Below are 21,447 nucleotides of genomic sequence, written 5' to 3'. Positions count from 1 at the left end.
CAGTAGGTAGAGAACAATGATAGAAAATATGCTTGGCTCAAACTTCAGGTATCAGCCATTGTCAGATGGTTGGTGAAATGGTGAAGCTATGGTAATTAGAACTGATTGCTGGCATGCTTAAAAAAAAATACAAATAATATGTAGGGGGTGCTGGGGGTTGAGTCTTTATATGCATATGTATGTCATTATTAGCTGATCCCATTGCTGCCAGAAAGCTATATAAAAAGTGGTGTTCTACTATCTGCTAAAATGATTACTAGTGAGATAATCTGGATTGGACCAGTGGCAAATTAAAGGAGGTAATAGATTTTAAAGTCTCAGAGAAAGTGTTAGAGAAATTAGTAAGTGTAATGTAATCCAATTTAATTTTCACTAAGCTTCTGTAAAATTTAAGCATATGTGGTCAATCTGCACTCCACATATTACCATTGATTTTTTTAACACTTCTCATATTTTTAAATATAAATTTTGAGTTCTCAAATTGAAATACCCAAAAATTATATTTAATGAATAGTGAAATTTAATATAGATTAAAAAATAATTTTAGTGTATAATTGGTTTGCAAATTACAAGCATATGTATGTATGTTGTTTTATAAACTGAACATTTAAACCCAATATTTTTCACTCAGTTTTTTAATGAAGAAATTGAATTATGCAGCAATGCTCTACAATTACTTTTGACTATGAAGATACATAAACAGCAAAATCACTGACATAAACACATGACAAGTATTTCAGTGTATTTTATGTATATGTATACAATTAGTCATATTAAGAAATTTATGTCTTTGACTGCCCATAAATACTTTATCTAAGGCTGTTTGGCAAAATTTTTGCTTGGACATCAAAACAAGTTCAAAAAAATTTACCTTAAAATCAGCATCTTTTTGTTGAATATAACAACAAAATAGCAAATTTTCAAAAAAGTTCAAGGTTTTCGTGCTGTCATCCTTCTATTTTTTCCTTTCCTACACTACTGAAAAAAGGTTACCTTAGTAATTTCAGGATATTGCTTTGGCACTGTAAGTTATTACAATGTTATTCGATTATTTAACAATTGGATACAGTAGTACTGTTTTAAAAGGTTATCAGTCTGTTTATATACAACATAAAAGGTAGATAGATTATATTGTATTCTTTTTTTTAACAGTTTTGGCTTCCATACAAAATTTCAGCTAATCTGGTTGGTAAATAAGATACCTACACCTAATCAAATATTAATATCTTGCTAAGGTACAACTGTTTTAAAAAAGGTAGAGTATTTTATAAGCTACATTTTTTGTCTGCTATACTTACTAAGTATAAAACCATGAATCTTATCATCTGCTATTTTAATATGGTTTTTTGGAGAGAGTGATGATAAAGATATTGTTAATCATATCTAAATTGAATCACAAAAGTCAATCACTGACAAGATAAAATTCTCTTGACATATTACAATAGATTAGTTCAAGAGATGAAAATATAAAGCGACAAGTAAAGGTGAAATAAAAATATGATACATCAACAACAGAAGTTTCATTTGAGATTTTTTCCCTCCATAAAATCCATATGCAAACAATTTCCAATCACATCAATTTAACATTAAATATTAATATGTAGGAGTGAATACATTTTGCTTTAAATGTTAAGTGTAAACTTAAAAAATATAGATGATGAAATATAATTGATTATTTATAAAAAATCACAATATGTCTATAACTCACTCTTTAAATACCTTTCTAGATATTTGATAAGCGAGTTGTAACTACTTTAATATTTCACAAAAGTATAGACTCTTTATTTCATCATGCTGCATGCTGACCTAAAAATTAATTATGTTTTCATAACAAAATTTTATAATTAAATACTTAAAATGACACTATTAACCACATTTAATAACATTTTAATTTTAAAAAAATTATTTTAATTTTATAAAATTGATATAATTTAAATTTATTATGTCCTTTTACAACATTATTAGAGCTAAAAAATTTGTAACACTATAATGTTATAGGAATTATGAATAAACAGTTTCATTATTATTTAAAAGAAACACACATATAAGAAAATAAAAAAGCATTTCTTTCTTTCATTTTCAAATGTTGCAATCTTGAATATTAATTTAATGGTAATAATAATAATGATTATAAAAATTCAGTCCACTGCTTTAAGTGTGTGTCTATATAACCGAGTTTTTAGGAAATGTCACCCAGCAGTCTCCTTTTAAAAATACTTATAATATCACTATAAAAAATATTTCTACTTCTATTAATGTAGCTCTTCATAGAAATTCTTATATTACTGGTTCGCACCTGTGCAAAAATATACAGTCTCAAAGTACAGTAAATCCTACTGCATATGATTTTTATTATATCATAAAGTAGGGTTAAATTTGGTTTTACATGCTCTAATTATCATGAAGAATCTATTTCACATTATATCTGAAAGTAGGAATTCATGAGGCTGATTACTGAAGAACCTTTAAAATAAATTTACTCCACCCCAAAAAATTCAAATGGAACCTACGATAATTATGATGTTCACTTATGATATTTGCAATTAATCACAAAGCATTTAACAAAGTCATTTGAATCTGTAAAAAAAAAATTGAAGATGACCTTTGTATTAAATTACTCTGTGATGTATCAATCTCTTTTTGTTATGTAATTAGATTCGCACATCAATATATGTGTGCGCCTACGTGCATAAACACACTTCTTCAACCTATGCTGTAATAAATTATACTTTACGTAGCAAATCCAGTAAAATTAATTGATCAGTTAAAAAAGGAATTTAAAAATGCATCAATCCACAAAATGACTGAATTAAGTAAACAATTAACTGATTATTATTATCATCTCCGAAAAAATGTATATTAAAAATATGGTAATCAGTATTGCTGATATTATGTATGCTTCTATGATGAAAATGATATTAAAATGGGCTTTTATGATGATACAGAAATTCATATGAAACTCACCAGTCAGTCTTTTAATAGCAGATATTTTCACTACAGTACTCAGTGCATACTTGAGAAATTTAATTAAGCAAAAAATTTCTAACTGCAACAGAATATGAACATAAGGGGAATATGAAGAAATTAATATAAGGGGAAAAACAAAAATACAAAAATTTAGCAGTAAATTTGCTGGATTTTTAATGATCTAAGGAAGAAAATATCTGTTACAATAACTAATACAGATATTTTATTAACTCATGAATTAATAATACTCTCCTGTACACAACAAAAACAATTTATACATACGATTTTAATAGAGAACAATATATTAAGAGAACAATTATATATAATTTTAAACAATAAAGAACAATTTTAACAATAAAGAACAATATATCAAGAGAATAATTTTGCAGTCTTTGAATATGAAATATTTATATAATTTCAGTTTATGAATAATAATTATAAGAAGTGAGATAATTGTTAGAAAAATTAATAATTAGAGGAAGTCAAATAAACATTTTGAAATGTATAAAAATTTATGTATAAAATCAACTAAGTAACTATTAAAATACAAAGAAGCAGTTTTTAACATACATAAATTAAAAAATAACTTCCTTGCTGTAGGTTATGAAAATGTAAAACTCATGTATATTGATTAATATACTATTTTCAGCTTTTACTCTACCCCTTGTGAAAATTAACTATAAAATAAATTATTACCATTATAATAGAAAATATATGGGTGTTTCATGAATATTATTATAGTATTGTTATATACACTTTACAAATGGACCAAACATCACATGACAATATTAATGTTGCAGTTAGGTAGTTACAAGGGAAAAACAATGTAAAACTTCAGAACAGTTTAAATGCTTTAGGGTTTGTTTTTGAACTAGCCAATTTGCCTTAATATTTACTTTTTTTTATGTATACAGGTTATAGTACAATAAATATGACTTAACTTTGACACACCTGGAAAATTTCTTTTAAACAGAGAAATAAAAAGGTCTAAACAGATAAATTTTATAAAAAGAATGAATTTGAGAGGTCACAGAGAGATATTTTTTACTTTCATTGAAGTTGTATGACTAAATGATAAAATAATACAATTTTTGTCGTTCCAAATAGAAGAGCAACAAAATTATCAAGTTATTTATTATCATAAATAATATAAGAATAAGAAAAATTACCCCATAATTTTTTCTTCCAATGTAGCTCAAGTTATCAACCTGTAAACATTAACAACTTTCTTCTGTCCAATTCTGTGAGCACGATCCATAGCTTGTAAATCTTTCATTGGACTCCAGTCATGCTCAACAAATATTACCTGAATAAAAAATAAATAATTTATTAAAATATAATAAAGACAAATTTACAGAAACAATGAACAAGAAAAAACAAATTAAGCAACAGGCATTACACTTTAATCTCAAATTAGAAAACATAAAAATGAAAGATACAAATAAGGGTATTGGATTAAAATTCATATGTTACAAGTAAAACAAAAATTATTATCAGTCAATGCCACTTAAAAAATAAACAACTTTTTTCACTATGTTATATAAATATTAGTATTAAAAGAAAAAAAAAAGATTGCCTCTCATAAGAGCTATTTGGACCAATTTCTTTCAATATCTCATCAATTGCTTACAGTAATTTGAAAATTCTCAAAATGCTGCCTTCCCTGACAGTTATCAAACATATTTAAATAACCCCCCTTTACTGTTAAGGTTTATTAATTCCTAATGATTTGATGTAGAATTTATTTTCTTGAAATCTGTACTGTTTAATTATACTACTTTCAATTTCCTATCCTACATTTCCACCTATTTGAGGAGATAGGTAGAAATGACCTTTACATTTCTCAAATTACATCCGGGGGTTTCATAAAATTTATTGTCCATATTTTGTTCATATTTAAGATGATAGACTTAATTTAAAACCATAAAATTTAAATTAAAATTTGAAAATGAAATTAAAATTTCATTTTAAAGCCATAGAATAAAGCTAAATTATAATTATTAGAAAACAATTAATATATGCCCACAAAATAGCTTAGTTTTATATTATGTTCACCTGCTGTGAGTATAATGCTCCCTCGATCTCCTATCAGTTGATAAAGAAAACAGTATCTAATATTGTTTTCAAACGATAAGTGACATATATTTAATACTGAGGAAGTGGTTATGCCAGATATTTGAAGATAAAAACGTACATTAAGATAAAATAGTACATTTTTTCATTAGTAATTCATAATCACTGACTACAGTGATTGCAATGAGGTAACTATGACTCTCTGTAACATCTACTTCTTTCAGCTTACTTGTTTAGATACACGATTCAATATTGTTGCATAACAAAATTTCATTGGATAATGTTTTTTATTGCTTGTGTATGAACTGTGTTTAAACTATATCTAGTAGACTGTAATAAAAATAAGGGCTGGTTCAGACAAGCTCTATAGGAGGAGTATACAGAATCACTATTATTGCCTGCCTTTTAGTTTTAGTGGCACCTCTTACAACCTCATAATGAAGCCAAAACGATATTACTTAAATTCTTCTGCCAAAAATTAATAATTAAAATGTACTGGAAGGAGCTGGAAGCACTAAAGCAATACTTACATTCATAAATAACTGCATATGATAAGACTCTCACTTAACATGTATAATCTTTGAATTTTACTTCACTTATATTTTAATTAAGAAGATGAATTTATGATTCTGAACAAAATAAAATAGAATATAATTACTTTGTAATAAATAATAATTTTCCAACCAGTTTTCTAGCTATTGCCAGGTCTGGGTGTGTATGAATAGGCAAATGCAATTACCACTACCGGCTTACCAGGCCTGAGTAGCTGCAATGTAAGTGTAAATGTACTGGTAAACATGTAGTCTGGAATAATCTCAGGTTGACCACTCTTGAGACGTGTGGTTAATTGAAACCCATCCATCAAAGAACACTGGTATCCACAGTTTAACATTCAAATCCATATAAAAGTAACTGCCTTTATAATGACTCTAACCTTGATAAACAAACATTTCAAAAAGTAGAAATAGACTTATAACATTTTTCAAATTTTTTACCTTTTTATAATGATATATAATATACATTTATATTTTACAATAGATCATTGTCCACTTTGTCATCTATCTAATATTATGCTTTTTATTCAGAAAAAATAATTTAAATTTTAGTGATTTAAACTTCTCTCAGACCTTATGAAATCAAATTACTGTAATTATACAACACAATAATCAGAAAAAAATTTAAATAAAAATTTCTTCCATTACCACTAAATTATGATATAATAACACTAAATAGATATATATTATACATATAATTAAACATACCGTATCAGCTCCAGTTAAATTGAGGCCAAGCCCTCCAACATGTGCGGTTAATAAAAGAACATCAATTGTGGGGTCGTTATTAAACTGTGTTACAACAGAATGTCTTAAACCAGGTGGTATTGAACCATCAAGCCGAAGGTAAGTGACACTAGGCATGTTCTTCCTAAAGAATAGAAAAAAATTTTACTAAACAAAAATATTATCAATAATGTACATCATATATACTATGACTATTTTTAATAACTGTTTGCAATTTTTCACCACAAATCAAAACTGTTTTATTCAGAGATAATAATAAGTTCTGGCAAATGCTCTTAAAAGTCTTCCATGCAGCTTTCGCTTCCTCATTTAATGTACTATTGAAGTTGTCATCTATAAATAAATCTGTAATCTGAAGTCCTACAAAGATTCCTTCTTTGAGTTTTGCTTCACTGATCTTTGAAAACTTATATTTTATGTCAGAAAATTCAAGCCCACTTTGATTCATTGCTTTCACAAAGTTTTTCATAAGCCCCAGCTTTATTGGAGTAGAGGTAAGTAAACTTTTTTGAATCAACAAGTAGTGCATTAACAACATTATTCTTTCCTAGAGTTAATGCTGTTAAGTTTGGAGGAAAACTAAGTTCTGAGCCACTCAGACTTGCAGGATATTTCAGCTATGGGGTTATCAACATAAGATGACTTTCAGTCTGGAGAAGACCACTATGATGCTCCTCAAAGGATGTTTGGCAGGTTCATGTTTCGATGGCTGGCCAGCTCATAAAATACGTTCAGGCTCAAAAGTACTTTGGGGTGTTTCTTGATGAGAAAATGCAATTCAAGAAGCACCTTGAATTGCACTATGTTATGGAGAAGGCCTGTAGTACATTCTTCAGTATTTGGTATGTGATCAATCCTGATTGGGGGTCTTAATTTTAAGACCATGAATATCCTGTATAAGGGCATCTGCGAGGCAATTATGCTATATGTGGTGCTTGTTTGGTTGCGCAGTTTAAGTTTAAAAGCTAACGGGACATATTATTGAGGGCTCAACGCCTTATACTTTTAACGTTAGTCGGTGGCTACCGTATGATTTCATGGGAGGTGATTTTGATGATGGTGGGCGTGAAACTGATAGACTTGCTTGTGTAAGAGCGTGTTATGTTGCAAGAACTTAGGTGAGTTAACTTCTGACAAAGTCTGGGAAATTGAATAACATGGTAATGCTTTGTGGCAGGCCAGATGGGATGGGATGGATATCTGTTTCCTGATATTAGTTTACAGGGCACCTCTTGGGTACAACTGAATAAGTACATGACAAAATATCTTTCTGGGACAGGCTGCAGATATTCAGCCTGGTGGACTCAGGAATGTGTCTGTAATGTAGACAATTGGACGACGTACATCATGTTTGTTCAAAGTATGAGTTGATACTCATGGAAATCTGTCAGGTTGATATTACTGGGTCGGCGCTGGATCTACATGACAATTGGAGAAACCAGTCCAAATGGTTAATAGCTGAGAATTTTATACACTATTTGGCAAAAGAAAGGATTGCCTAGGAAATTTAGGGTGCTGCCTGGGCCTTCCCGTGTTCTTCTTTTACTTGTTTTGTAATTTGTTCATTTTTGTTGTTGGTTTGTTTTGTTGTAATTGTGTGTTGAACTCAGTCTTTTACCTTCAGGTAGGTAAAGGATTTCAGTTCCTTTCCATATTTTGTTTACTCAGTCCTGTTTGAGACTAATGTAACATGTGTTTTGTTTTTAGTTTGCTGTTTTTTTTTTTTTAGGGGTAGTAGTATCTGATGGAAATGTCACATGTGGCATTCGCATCAGTGGCATCCTGACTCGGCAAAAGGCGCCTTTTGCCGAGGTTTTTGAAGATGACCTCTGGTAAAGCCCCTTATGGGCTCTGGAGGGTATGGTGGGGGGGGGGGGTGGCAACCGCAATTGTCACATGGTGGGTGTCTTCCCCTATGGGGGTCAGGATGTCTCACTCGCAAAGAAAACAACAATATCTGGTGAAACCAAGTTGAAGACCTAGCAACAGAGCAATTTCTTTCAAGTCACCAGAGATATTCCACTAAAATTCTTCACACTTTATTTTATCTAGTGGTAATGTAACTTTCATGTTACATGTTTGTAAGTTAATGTAAGTTAATGTAATGTAAGTTCATGTTAATGTAAGTTTCATGTTAATGTAAGTTTGTTTCAGACCCATGGTGTAAGCTAGTGGCACTGATGGAAACTCATTTCCAATGTGCAAAAGTATGGCTTTCAGACTAGCTTTAGATGAATCAATAAACGAATGCCACCCCTCTGTTTTGTATTTGACCAAATGATTCATTACGGACAAAACTTTATTACAGAAAACGTGTCCATCTTCAAATACAAAAAAATTCTTGAAGTCATTATGCCTATTTATAAAAATATGTACTTTTATTTCATACTGGAGGAGTTTCCAACCATTCAATTGTGAGTCTAAAAGTTCTGCCTTCATTTTTGATAAATTCAGATCTTGTACAATGTCAATGAGGTCCCCTTGTGTTAGAAAATGTGGTTTACTCATATGAACATGATGGTTCATAGTTTGGATCAGCCTTACATCATCATTATACTTGGCCAAATCTTCGTGCTGTTGATCATTGCTAAGTATGATATTTTCTGGTGGTTTAGACACAGGCAGTTCTTCACTATGAGCCACAGGCCTTATGGCAGATGGTAAAATGGGTATGAAATAGTGTACTTTGATTTTGAACTAATGCCCACAACATTAGTCAGACAAAAATAGTTTATGTGCCGAGAACCCTATAACCAGCTTGTAAGGTATCTGACACAGGTAGCACAACAAATGTGAGGGGTCAACGTTTGTCTATTACACAGTATACAAACACTACAAAATATATGCACTACATGTCTTGAATTTAAAAGATGAAATGTAAATTTAGAAAACATCATAACTGAGAAACGTTTACAGTCAACTATATTGTATCAGCACATATGCATGAAATATCTACAGGTATCACAGAACACTGAACACAGACTGGCTACGACTTGAACGAGTAACTCAGATAATTAAAAGAGATGTTGCTTGTAACATCACTTAGACAAACAACGATGACAGTCTATAAGAAAGCCATTTTCTGACTCATCTTAGAATTGCATCATCCAGCAGTTATGACTAATTATATTGTTCTATGCCATTGCAGACTTTCTTTCATAACAAACTATACTCATTACCATTTATAACGGTGGATTTACTGACTACTTGTCGGTAGCATCTACTTGCCTTATCACCCCCACTATGTTCCAACTTTCCCATACCATATGACCATGTACAAGTTACCACAAAAACATGGCAGTGTAAGTGTTTCTGTGACTGTGATTGTAGGAGTGCTTTCTTGTGTGTGCAGTCTATTGTTAAAAATTTCTGTACTTTCATCAGATTTACGAAGTCAGAGTAAGAACTTTGTGTATAATGTTTGTTTTACTTTTAACATTTAAAAACTCCCAGTAATGTTTTTTGTGAGCATTTTTCCAAAGCTCAACAAGCCACAGCAGATGGTTGTTGTGTTTCTCTCAGAACTGTTGAGCAAATTACTGCTGAGGGTAATAAGACCACTACCAAAAGGAAAGCTGATAACAAAACAAATGTGAATTCTTTTTCTTCTCCAAAGAAAAAACAACCACATAGTGATAGATCTGAATGATTTTGATAAGGATGTAATCCATAATACCATCCTTAAGTTCTATGACTGTGGGGAGTATCCTACCATTCACAAAGCAAAACATACGTTACAAGAGAAAATTTATCACTGTGGTAGCATGATGTCTTTACGGATAATTTTTAAGGAACTTGGATTTTCATTCAAAAATGTATGATGATAGAAAGTTTTTAATGGAAAGGCAAGATGTTATTTTATTATGGAAGGCATTCCTTAAAAAATGCATAAAATTTGAAATGAAAAAATCCATACCCTATTATTTATTTAGATGAATCTTGGGTAAATCAAAACCACTCAAAAAATATAATTGGCAAAATTTGTCAAGTGCAGGTGGCTTGAAGGTAAAGATTCCCATTTAATTTTATGTGATGCTGGATCAGCCAGGTATGGTTTTACTAATAATACAAAATTAATATTTCAATCGAAGAAATCTGGTGATTTCCATGACAAAATGAATGCAGAGGTTTTTACAACCTGGTTCATGGATTTGCTTTTTGGATTAGAAGAAGGATACGCCATTGTCATGGATAACCAAGTTACCATTCCAGATACAAGGAAAAGGTGTCGACTAGCAACATAAAGAAATCGAACATAAGGGAATGGTTAAAAGAGAAAATCATTGATCCTGGTTCTGTAGTCACTAAAGTTGTAGTAGAAAATACAAAATTTATAAGGTTGATGAGTTGGCAGCAAGTATGATTTATGACGTGGTACGCCTTCCATCATACCACTATCAATTTAACCCAATTGAATTTCTGTGGGCCCAGATTAAAAGAGATGATGATGACAACAGTACTTTTAAAGTAAAAGATGTTAAAGTGTTGCTGAATGATGTCATTGAACGTGTGTAACCACTGATGACTGGGTTAGGTGCATTAGTTGTGCTGAAAAACACAATATTGTCAAAGAAGGGCTATGAGAAGAAACAATGAATCATTTTGTTATAAATCTTCATGATGACAAAGACAGTGAACCTGATGATTTGTCAAAGTAATTTACTTTTTATATTTTAAGATTGTAAAATAAATTAAATTTGTATATTTTATAAAAATTTTGTAGTCAAGTTAAAAGTATATTTACTTTTTTTTTAATATACAGTGCTGTTTTATCAGTAACGTTCATATTATTCAAGTGATATAAATTTAAGTGATCATCTATTTAATCACCTTTCAGTGAATAAGTATGAGTGATTAACATTGCAGTTCTGAAGATTTACCCCAAAATTTACTGAAATAAAAAAAAACTGTTTTGACAAGGTCAGTAATTTACTAAATTTATAAAAGTTATTTTAGACTTTTCATTTTATTTTAATTATTTTAGAATAGGCCTATAATAAATAAAGGCCAATAATAAATAAATTAATCTTCTCTTATCGTAACTGCTTTCCGGGATGATGATTTATCGTTTACGCTATTAAAATTATTACCATTATGATTATGCCTACAGCAGTATTTATTTATAACTTACACGGGATAATATTACAGTATAACCAAAACTATTAAAAAAAAGTTCTTAATTTGACAATTATTTTAGGTCAGTAGAAAAATAAACAATGAAGATTATTACTACTGCAAAGATGATGATTATGTTATTTAAATCAGATTATTTTCTCTAAGATATGTATTCAATTATTACAATATGAATTGTACACAAATTACACAGTGAGCAAAACATTGCTCATCGCAAACAGCCTGTTTGTGAAAGAGCATATATGTGTATAAACTGAGATCCTATAGCGGGGACTGTATGCTGCGCGTGCAACCCGCCTATATTAATGGTAAAGTTTATAATCATTTTTAAATGCTTAATCAATACAATTTTTATATTCATTTATGTATTATAAATACATAATACCATAACATAATTGCATAATTTCCATAACATACATATAGCACTGAACAGGGTGTAACTTGAAAACTAAGGAGATTAATGAAAAATTCTGTTAACACTTTTAAGTTCAAGGGGAAAAATAGATATAGACATCACTTCTATTTGCTCTAAGAGAAAATTGTGTACACTAGTGTTATTATAAATGTTTTACGTTTAATAAAAAGTACTATATACTAATTAATTAAAAATAATTAATCAAATTATATAACTGATTACTTACTTAAAAAGATAATTTTCAACGATATCTAACATAGCCTTCAATTTACAAAATACAAGGGCTCTATGCTGATTGACGACAGGTTCCGTGTTACATCCGACAGTATCACAACCTATGCCACAATCTAACAACAATTGTCTAGAAAAAAAATTCAAATTAAATATAGACAAATCAAAAAGTAATTTTTCAAAATTACAATCTAGTTGTAGATAATGCATAAATTCTATTTACTTACGAGAAGGTGTACTGTAAATAATTATTTTTATAACAAAAAATATAAAGCAATTTATAAGCATTCTATAATTTATTGGGGAACAGTTGACCTTAAAATGTTTTAAGGTTTTTGTAGTTTTGACTCAATGTTTTTATGAGAGTGTGCTAATGTCCTTTTTCTCTAAAAAAAAATACTTTTTCTCTTTTTAAAATCATTAAGTGAATGTAATAAAAAAAAAAAAAAATGGTAGAAATAGTTATTAAAAACTAAAAAAGAAAAAAATTACAAATAAAATTAAATAAATACAATTAACATTTTATATATACTGAAATTTTAAAATTGAATTCTTAGTTTTTATGAAGCAAATCTTGTATAAAAGATTCTAACTTCTTTTATCAAAAGTTGTGCAGGTAAATTTGATATAATTTAATTTAAGATTCTGTTACATTATACAAGATCTGCTTAACAAAGAAAACAAATTCAAATTAAAACAAAAAAAAATGGGATGGCACAGTGCTGTTAGCTACATGGTGATGCAGTAGTTTATTAGTAGTTCTCAAACTACACCAGTTCGTTGCCGTTTTAGATTTTCATTTTTATTTTATAGTAGCTTGAATAACATAATTTTAAATACACTTACTTCCAGACTGAAATTCAAACTTGAATCTTTTGGACGAAAGGCAGGCAATGGAAGACATATTTGGTGTCTATGACAATTTTGCAGGTGAAAAAGATGAAGCAAGAATGAAGAACAAGCTGTACATTTGTTAAATTTTGTATGAATGGGGAAAACCTTTAGTAGAGATTTATGATGCTACAATATGACTATGGGGAAATTGTATACAGTTTTATGAATACATTTCAAATTAGGCACTATGAAAACGGAAAACAATGCAAATCTGAATGCCCATCAACATCAACTTACTGAAAATAAGCATAATATAATTGAAAATAAGAATGCTATTATCAAAGAGAATTTTTAATAGCCAAATGAAATAGAAATCTGTTTGATTTGATCAAACTAAATTTTTCAACTGATTTGGCAAAGAAACTAAGCATGCATTTTGCATAAAATTCAAATTAAGCATAATTGCATCACAATCTTTGACCAACAGTTGAATCGTGTTGTCAGTCATGAGGTTTTTTTTTATTGGTAAAATGATAATTAAAACATTTTGTAAGATACCATAATAGGTGATTAGATAAGCATGTAGTTATGATGTGGAAAGCAAAGCAAAGTCTCTGCTACTAGCAGAGAAAATTACAACAGCCCCCAAAAATGCATGCCTAAATATTTCAAACATTAAGGACATGTTGATTTTCTTACTACATTAAAAGGGTATTGCTTATGACTTTAAGTCAGCAATTTATTGCTGTTGCATTATAAAAATACTCATGAATTATTCCTCTCAATATGTTCCTAGTGAATTGTGTGATGACTGCCATTTCTCAAAGCCCCAATCAACTTGGCTACTGTGGACTTTTTCTTAATTAAAGACTAAAAAAATCAACCTTAAAAAGTTTCATTCTCAAATAACCCGACTCCAGGAAGTGTAGCAATTAAAAAAAAAAAAAAATGTTTAGAGCAACAATAAATCATGCAGGGAAGTATTTTGAAGAAGCTAAATTAGATCAAACAAATATATTTAAATAAAGTTTGGTTTTTATATGGGTAGCTATTATGAGAAACTTCAAAACACAGTGAAAATAAGAATACACAAAAGAGTAAGAAAAAATCAATGTCTTACTTAAGTGCTAGCAATTTAGCAGCATGCTGTATATCGTTTAGACTAGAGTTCTGACTTGCTAACTGTTTATAAATCTTTTCATATTCTGGATGCTGACGTGATAGTACTAATTTTGGATGATTGCAAACATTCTGAAGATACCTTAATGCCTATTAAAAAATAAAAATAAAATATATTAATTTTTTTTAAAAATAAAACAATTATTCAAATTTTTTTTTTTAAATATACTCTGAATTTAAAACAATAACATTTTTTTACACACACCTGGAATATATGAGTGTTACTCTGGATATTGCTAGTGTTTTGTTGCTTTCCTAATGATTCAGTTAAGGACTGATGTGCTTGTGTATGCGTGAAATCTTCATATAGTTGTTCTTGTAATGGACTAAGATCACAGTAGTAATCCTGCAAACAATAAAAAATAATGAATTTTAAATCAATAATTATTCAATAATCAAATTTTTTAAGATTATGCTGTTCTATCTCTTTGTAATTTTTTAGTTTAAAACAAAATATTATTAATTGTAAGATATATGTAATTTCATAAAACATCCTCCTGTATTGATATATTCAATACTTAGAATGACAGAACCAGAACCCAATTTTTTGTTGTTGAGTAATTTCTGTCTTGGTAGTTTCACTATTTTAAATATTTTATACAAAAAGAGTTCATAAAGAATGGAAATGGTTTAATAACTTTTCAACAGTTAAATTATAAAAAATGAAAATTCCACAAATTCTCCTATCTTGAAACATCTTATTACTTACTTCCTTGTAAGAAGTAAAGGAATATTGAGATTGTGAAAAATTTCAGTTTCAGATTTCAACAGAAATATCCATTTCTGGACTACTTTTGGTGTGACGTTTATATGTACGTATGTATCTCGCATAACTCAAAAATGATTAGCCGTAGGATGATGAAGTTTTGGATTTAGGACTGTTCTACTTGTGCACCTCGCTTTTGATTGCAATCGACTGGACCAAAAGTGTAAAAAAAACCCAAAATCCAAAAAAAAAAATGGATTTTGGACTTCTTCTTAACTGCAGTAATAAGTCCTCATTGAGTGCTTTTCAACGTTATATCATAAGCAGTATTTATTTTCACTAGTTCCAGAGTTATAGCCAAATCAAATTTTAATTAATGAATTATTTGGATCTTACAACTTCATCAATTCGAATCAGACTTCATTTCATTTTTCTTTTTAATTTAAATATATTGATTTTATTAATAACTAATTATTAACCTTCGATAGTAAATTTTTTTTAACAATAAACAATAATTCAATAAAGAAAAAAAGAATATGAAAAAATATCAGAAGTTAGTTATTAATGAAATAAAATTTTATGTAATTTTTATTTTAAAAAATGTGAATATGTAATTTAATATGTGTACAAGGAAGTCACGTGGTGTCCACATCAGATTTTTTTTTTGTATGAGAACAGGAGGGCTAACTCAAAAATTTTAAATGTTTAAGGGTGGTATTGTGACACTTCGTTTTTAAGAACATTGAAAAAAAAATTATATAAAAAAACTTCAAGCTATAACAACCCTAACTAAAATGATGACCCTTTAAAATCTTTCATAGTTTAACATCAAAACTGATCAACAGTACCTCTTAAATAACTACTCAACAATGAAACACTAACAAATTTAATTTAGCAAATGTTACGTTACCTCAAAATGATTTATTTTCTGATCTGACATCATCAGGTCCAATTTAATACCCTAACCAAAATGGGAATAGGACAACAGGATACTTTTTACAATCAATGGGGGTGTGGTATTAGCAATATTTTTTCAGGTAGGAACATCTGGTAAATTTCATTTTTACATGTTTAATTATTAAAAAGTTATTTAAGGGATCCTTAAATTATATAAGTATTTTTTTTAAATTCCACTAGTATAAACCACCTCAAAAACTCAAAACCTGGAAACAACCTGTTTACACTAAAGAATAATAGCAACTTGATCATGTCTTCATAGAAAAAAAACCACAGCAAATAATTCTACACTGTAGAAGTCCTCTGAGGAGTAGATACAACCTCAGATTACTACATAGTCAAAATTAAAATTAAATTCACTCCCCAAAGGAAGCAACAAAACCAAGCCCCTAAATTAAAAGAAAAATAGACCCTACCTAATTAATCAAGAATGAAAATTATCAAAAAGCTATAAAAAAAAACAAACTTTAAGGTCTACTCAACAACCTTAGACATATCGCCCCTATAAAACCCCCAAAAAAGCATCAATGGTGGAACAGCAAATGTGACAAAACAGAAGAGACTAGAGATCAAGCATGGATATTATGCATTGAACCCAAAAATGAGAAATATCCTTCCAAAATCTAGTAAAACAAAAAAGAAACCACCTGAACTCTAAGGAAAATAAAAAGGCAACACCATGCAGAAATATTTAAATCAATAGAAGAATTCAACAAAATGCAGTCAAGAAACTACCAAAAAACCTTCAAAAACCAATTCCAAAAATACAAACCCTCAACCATACTAATGAAGGTTGAAAACCATAATACGGTCCATAACAATAAAGACAAAGTGGAAATCCTAGCTAAATATTTCAACAAACTTCGAAATTGCAAAGAACCGACAGAACTTCTAAACTTCAACATCTACACCCCAATAACAACACCACTGGAAAACATCTACCCTCCCACAATAAAAGAAGTCTACCAAGCACTGGGTGAGATGAAGAATTATGAAGCAGCAGGAGAAGAACAGATCTTTGTAGAGATCTGGAAACATGCAAGAAGACCAGCAAAATCACCATTGATCAATAGCTTGTAAACATCTGGATTAAAGAATAACTATCAGAACACTGGATGGCAGACCTCATCTAACTGCTACACAAAAAAGAGGACAAAACAGATCCTAACAATTACAGGGGGAATCTTACTCCCAGACACAACATACAAAATTCTTTCAAGAATCATTCTCAACAGGATGTGTTTACAACTCAAGAAAGAACTAGGAGAATACTCAGGGAGGTTTCAGACCCTGGAGTAGCTGTCCAGATCAGATCATGAGTTTCAAGCTAATAATAGATTACAACAGGAACAGGAACAGAAACATGGTGATAACATTTGTAGATCTCAAGAAAGTTTAAGACTGCATCCACAGAGAATCCCTACTAAAAATTCCAAGACATCTCAGACTACATCACAAATTAATAAACAATATAAAACTGACTGTCACAAACACTAAGTCAAAAGTGAAATTAAGAGGCGAACTGTCAGAACCATTTGAGATCAAAACAGGACTGTGCTCTGGAGATGGTAATGAGGGAATGGCTCAAAAAATTCACCCCCAAAAATAAAAATAAGCCGAAAAATCAAAACAAACTGCTTTGTTTTCAATGATGACTTGGCCATGCTAGCAAACAACATTGACAAAGCTAAAACACAAGTACATCTACACTAAAAAATGTATATCCATAAATGTAAAAATAAGACACTACAACATAGTTATAAAACCAGAAACCACATATGCAGCACTCTTCCAGTTGAACGAACAATCAAAGACTGACAGACTTCAGGAAATCAAAATAAGGATTGGAAGAATCTGGATTAACAAAAAGTACCAGAAAAATGGGCAGCGGTGGATCGTGTCCAACAAAGTCGTGTAGAATCCATCACTGATACTATGTGTAAGAGGAGACTAGGATTCTTTAGACACATCATGAGGATGCAAGATTCAAGACTTCTGAAACAGTTGATACAATACAATTTTGACAAGAAAAACACCAAGACAGGATGCAAATAGGTCAGAGAAATAAGAGAGGATCTGAAGGAAATTCGCCTTATACCAGAAGACACAACCAACAAAATAAAATTAAACAAAAAAAATCAAGGACAAAAACACTCGTATAAGAAAGAAACTCACAACACTAACATTTTCATTACCAAAAAGGACATGGAGATCGAAATGTATGAAAAAGTACTGGGAGGATTGCAAGGCTTTACAGTCCATTCGAACAGACTTTAATAATGGGCTGACTAAAGTGATTCTTTGCGATCACAAAAGATGAAAAAAAAAACCACCTAGAATAGAACATTGAGATAAGACATATCTTATCTTAATTTTACCAGGAAAGTTCTTTTGCTGGAACCCACATCCTCAGTCATGATTGAAATATTTAATTAAACAACGTATTAAAAATATTAAAATAATGAAAATTGTCTATTAATTTATTATATGAGTGTTGTCATTTGTTGCAGTTTTTATAAGAATATCTCCCTCACACCAAAAATAAATAAAAGAATAAGATAAACAATCTTGTGGAATTTATAAAATTAAATGTGATGATTATGATTGTATTTACATAGCACCAAAAAAAATTCTTTAAAACTAGATTTCTTGAATATTATAGAAAATAAAAAAATTATAAATTAGGGTTATCTAATATGGCAGACCATCTGAAAAATAAAAAAATTCTATTTCTGATATTAACACAAATTTAGAAATTAATAAAGATGACATAAAATTAAAAGTATATTCTATATTTAAATACAAACAAAATTTCAATATGATAAACCATCAGTTGTTTGAGGGAGGTGGCTTTATAAAAACTGCAACAGATAGCAACACTCGTTTAAATTAATACGCAATAACGGAATTATTTCTATCATGACTGAGGATACGGGATCCTGTGAAAGTACTTTCATGAAAAATTAAGGTAAGATATGTCTTATCTCAATATTCTGTACTAGGTGGTTTATTTAATAGAATTTAAATATATACATACATACATATTTTGCATGTCCATTTCAAAAGAATATAAAAGAATGATTAATAATTCATGGCTATTATAAAAATCAGTTAAAATAAAAATGTAATAAAAGCTAAAAATAAATGGCAATCAAAAAGACATTAGTAATAATTTTCATATTTTTAATAAATTTTATTTTTATAATCTCTGAATAAAAAGTTTTGATACATGGTGAAAAATTGTAAAGAGTTATTATTAAAGATAGTCACGGTATATATGTTTTATCTAAAAGTTGGTAGTAGTATGCAGAATTCACTGTACAATGTTCATGGATAAAATCAACATGCAAAAGTCCTTTGAAATAAAAAAATACTGTGGCCAGAACCTTTCCAGCTGACAGTCAAGTTTTGGATTTAATAGGTGAAGTTTCTTCTGTTTTTCGCCATTCCATATTTGCCTGTTTTGATTCTGGGGTGTAATGATGCACCCAAGTTTTATCACAGATCATGGTTTGATGCAAAAAAATTCTCCTTCAACTTGGTAACAACCGCTCGCACACCTCTAGCTGATAGAGCTTCTGACCTTTGGTGAGAATATGAATGACCCATCGTCTTGCCACTTTTTTAAATCTATGGTCACCAGTAATGATTGCCTGAGCATTGCTATAGCTTATTCCGATCTCAGAAGCAATTTCTGCAATTGTTAATCGACGGTCATCCTTGATAAGGCGATGAACCATGAGAACATTTTCAGGAGTAGCACTTGTCCTTGGGTGATGATAGTGACCTTCATTTTCAACTAGTTCTCGTCCTTCTGAAAACTTTTGGCTCAAGTGTATGATTGGCCAATCATACACTTGAGTCTTTTTAAATGTGTTTACCCTGACTGTGCCTGAAGTCTTCTCACAATTTTGGATGGTTTTAAACCCTTTGCTGTGAGAAATTTAATAATACGTAGTAGCATAACACACGATGACACCTCCTGATCTGATATTATGATTCTGAATAGGAAAAAGTAGTGAGTTGGCTTTTTTAAGTGGGATCCCCACCACACATCCCTACATACAACACTGAGAAGCCATGCCCCTCTCCATTAGACATGCGTCAATGACAACAAAAATTTCAGTTTATATTTTATTCACCCTCGTATATGTGTAATTATGCATACTATAAGTCAAAAATAGAATTTTATTATTAATATTGAGATTTTTTCAGAATTTTAAATCTCAAGGGGATGGTGCTGTATCATTAAGTAACAGAAATTTACTGTATATAGTACTATACAGGAATCATTGACAGCTAGATATAAATGATGATGGAGATCTTATTCCTAATTTAGGTATAATAAACTTTATTAATATGTTATTACGTTTGCAAAAAAATATAATAATTAAATACATTAAAAAAAAGAATATATGTACAGTATAAACCAATTAATTCAGATTAATCCAAGCCAACAGCAATAATTTCTAATAATAATTTTAATGAAAAAAAAAAAGAACTGAAATATAAAATCATTCTAGTGAGTGTTAAATACAAAGTTTAATTATTAAAAGCCAGTATTTTGGCTAAATATGTAAAGTTTTATCAAAGAGTAGATTATCTGAGAATGGTTGTTACTTCTCTGTAACTGTTAAAATGTTGTACTTGTATCAAAATTGGATACATACAAAATATTGCAATGTGATTTCTAATACAGTATCACTATCATTTTATATTTTTACTACTGAGTACCTTTGTTTTGTTGTATTGTTATGTTTTAATATCACCCTTCATATTTGTTGGCCTTATTTGAGCATGAATACATATCTATTTATTAATTTTCATAGTCAGTATTTATAAACATAAATTCTTAAAAGTAAAATTTTTATACCTGAGTAATTTTTGGTGGAAGATCATTTAGTACATCCTCTTTCATTCGTCTTAAAACAAATGGAAGAACTTGTCTATGAAGAGCTTCCATTGCCAACACACCTTTACAACAAATATAACAAAAATAATAAATCTAAGTTATTTATTTTTTTTACATTTTGAACATATTATGAACACATATTTTAATGAAAAATAAGATAAAAAACCTAAACCAATGCAGGAATCCATGACCAACAAATTTGTAAGCCAGCATGCTAAAGTAATATATATTTATTTATATCTGGGTAATTTGGAAAATTCTTGGTCTGATGCAGAGATGGGGTAAGTATGATTGATCAAATGACTATGAAATTTGTCAGATATGATCCTTTAGATGGCATATTGTGAAATTTCAGATGTGTGCATTTAATTGCTTGCTTGTGGCAATCGAATAAAACAAACAAGTTTTGACATTTTTTGAAAAATGAATAAAATTGAAGTTCAAGCTGTTATGCATTACTTTGTTTTATAAGGTTTAACCCTGATGGACATAAAAAAAGGGTCAGATTACACTTTAAAGGATTCTACTCTTTTGTTTTCAATGGTGCAAAAGTGTACAGCTGAATTTAAATGTGGTCATACATCCACGTAAGATGGCGATTGCTTGGGATGACCAAAATTCGCTGACTGATGAAATTTCACAAAAATTCACAATTCCATATTAGATTGCTGACTTAACATATGTGAGCTTGTTAACATTGGAAAAATTTCAATAGATCGTGTCCACTATAATTACACGA

General features: G+C 29.7%; 1 pseudogene; it reads right to left on the bottom strand.

Moving 5' to 3' along the window:
- Positions 1-3,443: 3,443 nt before the first annotated feature.
- The window catches only part of LOC142318016 (TATA-binding protein-associated factor 172-like), a 132,605-nt pseudogene continuing 114,601 nt past the window's right edge, over positions 3,444-21,447 (bottom strand).

Source organism: Lycorma delicatula, chromosome 1, assembly GCF_047948215.1.
Source record: "Lycorma delicatula isolate Av1 chromosome 1, ASM4794821v1, whole genome shotgun sequence".
Lineage (NCBI taxonomy): Eukaryota > Metazoa > Arthropoda > Insecta > Hemiptera > Fulgoridae > Lycorma > Lycorma delicatula.
The sequence above is the reverse complement of the archived record's forward strand: the minus strand, read 5'-3'. Positions and strand labels throughout refer to the sequence as shown.